At 41.6% G+C, this 7,792-nt stretch overlaps 1 pseudogene; it reads right to left on the reverse strand.

Annotated features, from left to right (window-relative positions):
* Positions 1-6,736: 6,736 nt before the first annotated feature.
* LOC136385942 (RNA polymerase II subunit A C-terminal domain phosphatase SSU72 pseudogene) lies at positions 6,737-7,309 on the reverse strand (annotated as a pseudogene).
* Between the last annotated feature and the right edge of the window lie 483 nt (positions 7,310-7,792).

Consider the following 7,792-nt stretch of genomic DNA (forward strand, 5'->3'; position numbering starts at 1 on the left):
TCCTAGCTTCTCAGTCCTGGGCCATCTCTGAAGTTTAACTCTCTTTAAAAAAAATTAAAAGGTGGCAGCTAGTGAGCAAGTCATTATCTGTTGTTATATAGCATATAGTTGAATCAGAGTTGGCAATTAACTCTAAACACAATAAGAACATCTGCTATATTCATTAGCTATGCCACACTACTCAGTGTCTTAACAGAAATGTTCATTTCACTGATCTGCAATTAGATGAGCTGACTCAAACAACTGAGAATCTGACAATCTAGGCTCGTCTGACTCAGCTCTACTCCATGTCTCATTGAGTACCCGGGTTGAAGGTGCAGCATCTGGCCAAACATTTTCTCACGCTAATGGTTGAGGTGCAAGAGGGCAGGAAGAACAGTGTGAAGCCTTGTAGGGTCTAGATTTGGAAATGACGCTCAGGTACTTGCACCCACATGATGAGGTCACTGTAAGGAGGCAGATGCAGGGAGGGCTGCAGCACTTGGGCCTGTCAATCAGCTGTCACATTCTCCCCACAAACCAAATGTGCTCCTACCCTTCCCTGAATGAACTATTTCTCTTTTCATTGTACCCATTAAAACATTGTTGACAAAGAAGGAAAGAGACTTTTATTTTTGATATAGATATTTTTTCATTTTGTGTACAAGCCTCTTGCAACTATCAGGATCTGATAAAGATCAGTTTTATAAAAATGTATTTATTTTATAATCAAATATTGAGCACCTACCACACACAGATCAAGTGAAGCAATGCGATAAATACAAAGATGGTTCAGATGTAGATTTTTCTCATTGATCTTGGGGGCTTGGGTATTCAATTAGTAGCCAGCATAAGACTTCAGGTTACTTTGACCAGATTGTGCACAACCTCCCCACCTTCATTTCTTCCTTGATTCTGTTGTTTCTGCTGTCCAACAGCCGGCTTTAGTGACAAACTTTATAAAAACTGGCTATAAATTTCAAACCACAGGAAGTTAAAAATCATTTTTAGGGATCTGTTCTATCATGAAATCAATCATAAAAAACTCTCAATCACTTTCCCTAAAGAAATGATGAGGTGAACACTGTGTGGAACAGAATCAGAAAACCTGGATAGAACTTGTCACCAACCTGACCATGTGCCATGTGATTCACAGTCTAGTCCAGGTGGTTGTAAGATCACAGAACAATGTGGCCCACTGTTGGGTGCAAGAGGTGATTTTTGACAAGCTGCTGATTTTCTAGAATCTCACTGACTGAGGAAACACATCCTCAATATCAATAAAACAGGGAAATGACAGCTCCAAGGTAAAAACAAACACAGAGGGTACTTGGGTTACGACACAGTTCTGTCCCTATGGCAGTGACATAACCCGAATTTTAGTGTAAGTTGAAACATGCCCTAGCCTAAGTCACTTATCTATCTTAACACAGTTGTAAGATTAAAATCTAGAGCATAAAAACACAACTAAGCCACAGAAAAAAGGAAAAGAACATAAATACACTATACTGTAGTAACAGAAAAAAATGACAAAAATTAGTGTAAAATAATTCCTTACTTTTGTTCCTGTGGTTGACTTGCGCACTGGAAGAGGCATTGCAAGGTGGGAGAGATTGACCTGTTGGGAGGAGGAAGCTGGAGAGGCAGGAGAACCTGCAGAAGGTGCTGGAGATACTGGGTCAGGTGAATCAGGATTGCTTAAGGAGCATACAGAGTACGCTGGAGATGACTCTACCTGTACTACAGGTGTTTCATCTTGAGAAGCAGCTGATGTAGAGGGTACAGAGCCTGTTGCAGGCCTTTACCTTCTTAAAGAATTATTCCAGGCTAGCCTGTAAGGTTGATGACTTCTTCTCTTCCAAAGTCTGCCTATAGCATTGCAAGGCATCTATAACAGCTCTGTAGACCTTACAGAATCTGTCATCGCTGGGGTCCTCAGCCTGAAATTTTGCCAACCCATCCTCTACCATAGAAAAACCTTCTGCCACACCCTTAGTAGTAAATCTCTTGGGGTCTGGGTTTTCTATGGCTTCCTCTTCAATCAGCAGCTTCTCCAGCTGAATGAGGTCCTCAGCAGATAGCTCTTCTCCATGTGATGCCAGTAGCTCTGACTTTTGTTCAGGAGCCATGGTAAAGGCCAAAAAGTCGCTAAAGCAACACAAATGGAACACTTGTGCTTTTAACAGTCCAAGATGGTGTAGGTAAGCATACTGGGGGACGCCAACTCCCTCACTCATATACTGCATTATTGCGTTTTCTTTCACCGTGTGCAATCAGACTAGTTTGCACAGGTATTCCGTAAGTACAATGCTAATGGCATAAGGTGAAATACTCATGTCTCAATATCTTTAAGTTTTTATGGGAGTGAGCATCGTAAACTTAAAATGTCGTATGTTGAGACTGTCATAACCTGAGAACCCCTTGTAAATAAGCAAACACTCATGTGATTTCAGGCTGCATTTACACAAGCACTACTCCCTGTCTACCCTGGAGTTTGGTCCCTAGTAACCCCTTTGGAGTTTGGGGTTATAGCCATCACTGCTTGCCCTCCCTGTAAAGGCAGAAGGAGTCTGGAGCACTGGAGGTTGGAGACATTATTATAAGAATGTTCACATCATCAGGGATGCTGGAGGGGTTGGGATGGAAAATAAGAAGAGGGACCAGGTGGAAAAGTCTTGGTAATTGGACAGGATGAGGAGAGTAGATGATGAGAGTCCTAGATAATGTCATAGATGACTCGTGTTAGAATAATACTTATACATCCCCACTGTGTTAAATATCTTTTGTCAGTATTTTTCCATACAGGTGCCTTAACTTCTATAGATGCATTGTTCCTTTACTACTGATGCATACAATGTCTCTGGGGCACAAAGACCCTTTTTCTGGGGTCACAAATTGCTATCACTAGCAGGTATCCTGCTGCTCAACCAGAGTCAATAAATCAACTGTAGAGAATAGAACATCCGACCCCCAGGGTGTGACAGATTTCAGCTCACAAGGCCAGACCAGATGTGACCACCTACTCTATAAAAGACATCCCCTCCCCTTGCTTGCTGCTGACACCATTTTCTGGTTTCAGCCCATCTGTAAGCAGATGCTTTAATAAAGTTTTTATTTAAAAGCCTCTCTGGCCTGGTTCTTGTTTGCACCCAACCTTACAACTCGCATGCAGTTCAAAGAAGCAGAGGTTTTATTATTGTTGCTCACTTAAATCTAAGATTTTTTTCCCTCCCAGGATTAATATAAAAATCACATAAAAATATGTGACTGAGAAAAAATTTGACAAATTGCCTTGTTCTAGAAATCTAATGTACAGCAATGGTGGTGATAGTTAACAATATTGTTTTGTATGCTTGTAATTTGGCAGGAGGATAGCTCTTAAATCATTAAAACACACACACACACACACACACACACACACACACCAATGGTAACTGTGTAGAAGTAATGAGTATGTTAATTAGCTTGATTGTGGTGATCATTCCATAATGTGTATGCACATCAAAACATCAAGTGAACACTTTAGATATATATAATTTTTACATTAACGTAGCTCAATAAAACTGTTAAAAATAAGTATGGCCTGTAAGAAAATGACTTTCAGAAGAAACATCAAACAATGAGTCTGAAAAGATGATCTGACGCTGCAGTGTTCTGTGTGACGTGCATGGTCACAATACATACATGTGGCCAAGATTAGGAAGGGGCGTGAGGTCCTAAATGACAATAGCATGAGTTAGGAGAAAGGAGCGAAGCCTGCTTCTGAAACTAAGTGCATCTGACCTGAGGAAAATTATTCTCCAAATCTTTGTGCAAATATCTGCAAGAAATTAATAACATTTTTATAGCAAGGGTTTTACAAATTTCTCTTGGATATCTAAAATGAAAATGTCTATACTGTTAGATAAAATTTACTTTTGTAAGTGTCTCCAAATACATTATAGACTCAAAAGGTCGCACGTGACACATCATTCTTCTAAGATTAAAGGATAGGGCTACTTACTGGCATCAGGACAAGTTCCATGGAAGTTTGTCTCCCAGCCTGGGCCAAATGTGGACAAAGTGAACAACAGGAAAGGGGCTTTCACACTATTTAGTAACAGGACATTTCTTTTTTATTAATTGAATTTATTGGAGTGACACAGGTTAACATAATTATACAGGTCTCAAGTACCCATTCTATAGCATGTCTCTGTACACTGTATTATGAGAACATGATAATTCTCTTTTGATTTTTTTAAATGGACAAAAAAAAGCATCCTTGTAATTTCTACCCAGTAATAGCATCTCTATGCTCTTGACTAATAAATTTTTCTTTGCCCTTCCTCACTCTTCCAAAGTCTCACTTCATTTGTGCCTGTTTTTCACTCACTGTTTTAGAGAAAACCTTCTTGATTTAGGAAATGACAAGGAAATGCTTATTATGTATCAGGAAGGTTTTCAAAATGAAGGATGAATTGATGGATAAAGCGATGAGAGAAAAAATGTATAGGTCTGTACTTTAAAATCAAACAGTGGCTGGCATCAAGATCGCCTGCAGTACTGGTTTACAACACAGGTTTCTGGGATTCTCCCCAGAGTTTCTGATCCAGTAAGTCTGGGTTGGGGCCAGAGAGTCTGAGTTTGTTACAAGCTCCCTGGTGATGCTAATATAGATGCTGGTCTAAGGACCACACCCTGAGAACTACTACTTCAAGTCAAACAACATGAGTAACTGCCTGATTTGTCTTGGCATCCAAACACCTGCATGAGCAAGACTGGCACATTCTATCCAATCCTCTTGCTCCAAATTTGGGATTTTATTCTTCATTCACTGTGACAGTAATAACTGCTATTGGGAGAAAAAGCATACAATTTAGAATAAGATTTCTAGTTGTCAGCTTTGCCAGTCACTGAAAATGTTTTAAAATCTCTGAGCCTCACTTTTGTGTTATAAAAAGTAAAACAACAAATCCAGTCTTTTAAATTAATCGTGTGGCTCAAATCATGTGTGATGATGCCTGCTAAATGATCATGTGCTCTACAAGTAGTACAATTGTCTCCAGTAAGGGGTTTCCCCAAAGTAAGTGTTAAAAATGAAATGACGGAGGGCCAAGTACTGTTTTCAGAAAAGTAGAGCTACTTTTGTTCCCTGGGTCTTCAACAAAGCTAGTTTCCTCAAAACTCTCTGTACTGGTTTTAAAAAAAATGGAAGAAGAAATACTGTAGTAAGCTTAGTCATGCATTTTCTATGCCCTGGAGAGCCACACTCATAGTGCAGTTCTGTGTGGAACAACAGGAAACTTTCTGGCAACCTACATATTCCAAGAACAATTGTAGTCCTTGCTGTGGAACATCCAGAAGAACAATACCTATGCAATTTTTCTTAGCACCGGTACATTCAGAAAGCATCAGAATAGAATGAATGTGATCTATTGTCTATACCCCATTCCTTTTTTTTTTTTACCCCTCATGGCATTTAATTATTAGGGAGAAATGTAGCTCTTGTGATTACAGCACTCACTGCTATGCATCCCATTTGTTAAACCTCAATACCTGCAGCACTAGAAAATATGCAGCTCTCAGAGGATACCACCCCAGATCCAGAAACACCTGGGAGGAGCCATTATAGTGTTCCCCTCCCATTCTCACATGCAGAGCTAAAGCAGAAACAGGCATGTCTCTACAGAGGACAGCCCTAACCCCAGGAGTCATATTTCTTTTTTGCTGGCAGCAGCCCTTGCACAAAGAGTAAGAGCTGCACACCACAGGCTGGCCTTTTCTCAATTTTGAGGTCACTAACACTCAAGTTTTCCCTTTTCCTAACATAAGAGCAAGTGAACGCTCAGGCACTGAGTAAAGGGACACACTTTCATACAAAGCTGAAAAGAACTGAGGTGGGGTAGTAAACCCGACTCATTTGATGCCATAGTTCCACCCTCTTGTTGATACCAGATGAGATTATACAACTCAACATGCATAAGGAAAGCTCAGAAATTAAAGAAGGAAGGGAAGGAGAGAGCTTGTACTTCCTAAAGTGCTTCATCTCACCCTCTGGATTCTCATGCTTCTGCTTTAAGTGTCATCTCTCAACAGAGTTGGCAACCCAAAGCCTGTGACACCAACAGTGAGTGTCCAAGACTGCAGTCACCCTAGATAGCTTTGTGGGGTCAAGAGAATTGTGGAAGTTTGCATTCCATCCTTTCTGTATTTTTTTTTTACCAGCAGCATCTTTTCATTGGAAAATTGCAGGTTCTCTTCCAACGGATACAGCCCCCTTGCTTTATTTGGTATTTGTACATTCCAGCCACTTAGCGGGGAGGGCAGAAATCCACAATGAAAGGCGCGGATCTATTGGAGGGAGGAAATGTACTATAAATCATTTATTTCTTCTTTAAATTTTATATAGAAAATTAAATTTAATGGGTGACATTGATCAATAAGAGTATATAGGTTCCAGGAAAACATCTCTACAACATTTGAACTGTTGATGGTGTTGTGTGCTCATCACCCAAAGTCAAATCATTTTTCATTATCATATATTTGTCTCTTTTTACTGTTTATTCCTTTTTGGTTAAAGGAAAAAAAATTCATAGACAATATCTCACTTGTAAGTAATAGTGAGATGAAAAGATTTGATTGTTGTCAATTGGCACTTATTTGGGTTCTGCTACTATCCACCGGCAGAAGCCAACAGAGTAAAACCAAGTATCGGGAAGGAAAGCTTATTAAGAAGAGGGAGTGCAAGAAGGCGGCTTCTGGAGGCACCACCTGCCTGTCAGTAGAAGCAGCCGCTGTGCAGGAAGGCCTGGCAGCTCTTCTCCTCAAACTCCAGCAGCAGTTTCCTGATGTCAGTGTCCATGTCCTCCATGAGCTGAGTGCACTGGCAGAGCTCAGGGGAGAGCACGCCTCCCAGGCTGCCTCTTCCGTAGTTGTCCTGGATGTCCACATTGATCACATGCACACGCTGGGAGGTCTCTTGCTCTCTGGCAGTCAACTTTTCTACCACTTGGTTGTACATGCTCTCTTCGCAGGTGAGGGTTAGGTTGAACACATCTTTGCATTCTGGAACCTTTCAGGCCTTGGCTTGTTCTCTTATTTCTCTCCAATGTGTGGAAAATGCCATTATGCATGTAGAAGTCCTTCTCTTTCTTAATGAGATCACTGTACATCTCATCATGGGTGATTTTAAAATCATTAACATTGGGCACTGGTCCTGGAAACTTCAAAGAGGTCCCTGTTCTAAAGGACCAGAGAGTGAATCCCTACTGTGGTAGGAGGTGGTGGGCCTCCATGTCTGGTTCTGGCTGCTGGAGCACACCACTGCCACGTGCAGTGGAGCCCACGCCATGGCGCTTGGTTGTTCAGGGCACTCTCCCGCTCCTGAACTACCACCCAGCTGAGGTGATTCCATGCCAACAAGAAGAAAGCAGTGGCTCCCAAAAGTCATGACATGCAAGCAACATGCCAGGGGCCATCCGGGCTCATAGGGCATCGGGAGACATGATGGGCCATGTGTACAGCATCAGGCAGCCTCTCCACACTAGCCCAGATTCCCAGTGGTGGACAGAGGGAGGCACTGCATGCGTGCCACGGCTCTGCATGTGGGAAGCCAGCACTCCTCCCAATGGCTATCTGCTACCACCCTGGCTTTTGTTTATGGACTCTTTCTTCTGCCTCCTGAAGTCCTCATGTATTTTAGTCCCTCTCTACTTCTTTCCCTCCACGCTGCTCTCTGCAAGTTGATTTTGGCTATGACAAGCCATTGAAAGATATGGGAGGAATGCAAGAGTAAGAGACATGAGTTGATCGCATCTCATTAAGTTGATCTTAG

Source organism: Saccopteryx leptura, chromosome X, assembly GCF_036850995.1.
Source record: "Saccopteryx leptura isolate mSacLep1 chromosome X, mSacLep1_pri_phased_curated, whole genome shotgun sequence".
Lineage (NCBI taxonomy): Eukaryota > Metazoa > Chordata > Mammalia > Chiroptera > Emballonuridae > Saccopteryx > Saccopteryx leptura.